The sequence below is a fragment of the Vombatus ursinus genome, unplaced genomic scaffold (assembly GCF_900497805.2).
Source record: "Vombatus ursinus unplaced genomic scaffold, bare-nosed wombat genome assembly UNPS02014848.1, whole genome shotgun sequence".
NCBI lineage: Eukaryota > Metazoa > Chordata > Mammalia > Diprotodontia > Vombatidae > Vombatus > Vombatus ursinus.
Window position 1 is genome coordinate 8,923,789 of NW_020954626.1, and position 3,217 is coordinate 8,927,005.

The window sequence follows — 3,217 nt, forward strand, 5'->3', positions numbered from 1 at the left end:
GGGTTCTTTCTTCTCCCTCACATCTAATCACTCACTAAGTCATGCTGATTTATCCTTTGACATATCTCTCTCATGCAAGGCATAACTCATCCATTCCCTCCTTTTCATTCCCACTCAAACCATCTCATCATTTCACTTCTGGACCTCCAGGAAGCAACAACCTCTTAACTTATTTAGAATCATAGAAGAATCTTAGAAAGGAACTTAGAGGTCATCTCTTTGGACAACCCGTACTGAAATTGTGAACCCTGCTTACGGCATCTACGTCTTGACATAGACCACTGCAGTTAACTACCAAATTGGTTTCCCTGCCTGCCTTTTATAGTGGGGGTTCCTTTTCAGAATGGGTAAGACTAGATGGCAGCTGAAGTTTCTCCTAATCTATTCTTCACATATCTGCCAAAATGACTTTCCCTAAAACATAGGTCAGACCATGGTTACTCTCCTACTCAGTAAATCTCAGTGGTCCCCTATTACAAATTATCAAATCCAAACTCCTCTGTTTGTCATTGAAAGCCCTTCACAACCTGCTAGCAACCTATCTTCCTAGTCTTATATATTATTCCTCTTCATGCACTCTTTAGTCCAGTCAAACTGACTTTCTTGTTGTTCCTCAGACAGCGAGCCATTCCTGGACCTCCACTCAGGTCTTCCTGAATTTAATTAAGTCTATGCTTCAGATCTTTACTGGCTCTTTGAACCTGGGCAAAGTTATTGAACCTCTTTGTGTCTCAGTTTCCTCATCAGTAAAATGGGGGTCATAGAAATACTTACCTCATAAGATTATTTTGAGGATTGAATGAGTTAACATAGGTAGAGCACTTGTAGCTTAAAATACCATATACCACTACCACCACCACCATCATCACCACTACTACTGCAAACAACTTCATGCAGTTGCACTAGCTGGCCCCCATGCCTGGAATTCACCCCTTCCTCATATCCAGCTCTTAGAATCCCTAACTTCTTTCAAAGTTAAACTATGCTTAAGCACCACCAGATACCTTTTTTTGATCCTCCTTGCTACTATAGCCACCCTCACCAAAATCACCTTGTATTTATTTTGGGAAAGTTACTTAACTAACATTTTGTACTTATACTTGTACCTGGAGGCAGCTAGGCGGCTCAATAGATAGAGCAGTGGGCCTGGAGTCAGGAAGACCCAAGTTTAAATCTGACCTCAGACACTTACTAGTGGTGTCACTGTGGGCAAGCCATTTAACTGCTTTTTTTTTCCTTAACCCACTGGAGAAGAAAATGGCATCTTTGCCAAGAAAACCCCGTGGACAAGTATGGAGTAAAAGAGATGGACATAACAACATTGTTGTTGTACCTATTGTTTCCCATGAGGTTACTCCTCCCAGTGGTCAAGGATTGCTTCATTTTTGTCTTTATATCTACACTTAGTAAGTAGCACAGCATCTAGGTGCTTAATAAATGTCCTTTGGTTGCTTCAGCCTCTGCTTGAAAACTCCATCTACAGAGGACTTTTTCTTATATTTATAGATCATCTCTCCAACTTCACTGTCAACTTTACGAGGGCAGAGAAGAAGCCCCTCGTCTTAGTATTCCTTTTATCTACCACAAAATATATGTTGATTGGATTTGACAGGGGGAAAAAGATGTTCTGGTCCTTAAGTTTGTTTGTGATTGAGGAGAAAAAATGTATACAAAAGGGCAGAAATGTCAAACAGCACCTGAATTACTGATTTTGTTACTCAGTCGTTTTTCAGTCGTGTCCAATTCTTCCAGACATAAATTGAATACTAAATGCAGAGACCCAAAAGATCAGTGAGGCCTCTTTAATCAGAATCAGAGCTCTGGAGAGGTGGAAGGGACCTCAGACGCGCTCTAGTCCGGCCCATGCACGAAAGCAATCTCCAATGTAACATACCTCACAAGTGGTCGTTTGGGAATGCTTCCGAGAAATGGTGACTTTGGAATGAGGTCTTCAAGATGATTGGTAGGGACTGGCAGAGAAGGTGGGAAAGACATCCCATTCTAGGGAAGAGCAATGGGAATTCGGTGTGAGGGGGAGGTGGGGTTAGTGGTCGAATGAAGTCCTGTTCAGGGCCAGGGACTGGGTGGAGTGTGAAAAGGTGGGAGGAGATTAGTGTGTGCTTGGGGTGAGGTGGGGGGCGGCTCCAGGCAAAGACCTGGAGGCCCTTTCCAGAAAGGTGGGGAAAGTATTAGGGGAAGGGGCCGGACGCTCCAACTTTCCAGCCCGGATGAAAACGTCAACCCGTGTCTAGACTGCCTGCCCCCTGCGCTACTCGGGGGCAGGGGCCGCCAGTCCCCGGCCGGCTCGCTCCACCCCACCCCGCCTGTACCTCCTCCTTCTGAGAGGGGCGGGGCTCCTCTTTGCCCTGCCCCCACTACCCTCACGGTGCTGGGCTCCTGCTCTGGATCCCGACAAGCTTGGCTGCTGGAGCAGGAGCAGGAGCAGGAGCTGGAGCGGGAGTCGAGTCAAGGAGGGGCCAGAGGCAGTCAGGGGCGGGAGCCCGGACGGTGAGTGAAGTTGGTGCTGGGGCTGCAGTTGGCGGTGCGCTGTGTGTGCACTGTGGGCTGTGTGTGCGCTTTAGGCTCGAGGGGGAACGCGTAGCTGGGAGTGCAGCTGTGGGACTCGTCGGGGGACAGTTAGGGGTCAGTCGGAAAGGGTTTCACTCCTCCGCCAGGTGAGCTTCCCCACACTCCCTCCCCACACTGCGCCTGGCGCGCTAGGAACCCGGAGGAACGTGAGGGGCAGGGTGAGATTGGCCGGGGTTTCTGGGACCGCGCCCTCACCTCCCCTTTTGGATCGGGCTCCTGTATGGGGTTGAGGGTCCCACCTCTGCTTCCTGGGAGGGACTTGACCAGACAGGGCTGGACTCGGGGCTGGAGAAAGGGTGTCTCGGTTTCGGACTCATTCCCCATATGGGTGCAACTGCTGGTGAGCGAGCCCTCTTCCCTTCCTGAAGAGGGTGGGGAAGGGTCTCCAGGGTCCCTGGAAGTGCACGCATGTGGCAGGAACTTCATTTCCTAGTTTCCAAACCTCCTGACAGGGAAGAAGGTGTCCTCAGCCCTAGCCTTCCTCTTACCCCCAACTGGATACTTCCCATCCGTGATTGCTGTTGATCTGGAGGGGCATTGAGGGAAAGAACTTCAGTCCTGGCGTTATCTTTCTTTTTCTTTTTCTTTCTTTCTTTCTTTCTTTCTTTCTTTCTTTCTTTCTTTCTTT

The 3,217-nt window shown here is 48.6% G+C and overlaps 1 protein-coding gene across 4 annotated transcripts in view; it reads left to right on the plus strand.

The window, feature by feature from the left end:
• The first annotated feature begins 2,424 nt into the window (after nucleotides 1-2,424).
• Nucleotides 2,425-3,217, plus strand: part of CGNL1 (cingulin like 1) — a 202,359-nt gene continuing 201,566 nt past the window's right edge. For 2 of the 4 annotated variants that reach the window (XM_027840827.1, XM_027840831.1), the window contains exon 1: nucleotides 2,425-2,508. The gene's annotated coding sequence lies outside the window, so the exon portion shown is untranslated. Of the gene's footprint in view, nucleotides 2,509-2,564; nucleotides 2,676-2,911; nucleotides 2,930-3,217 lie in introns of those variants that run through there. The other 2 variants (XM_027840828.1, XM_027840830.1) reach the window with 2 other exon arrangements.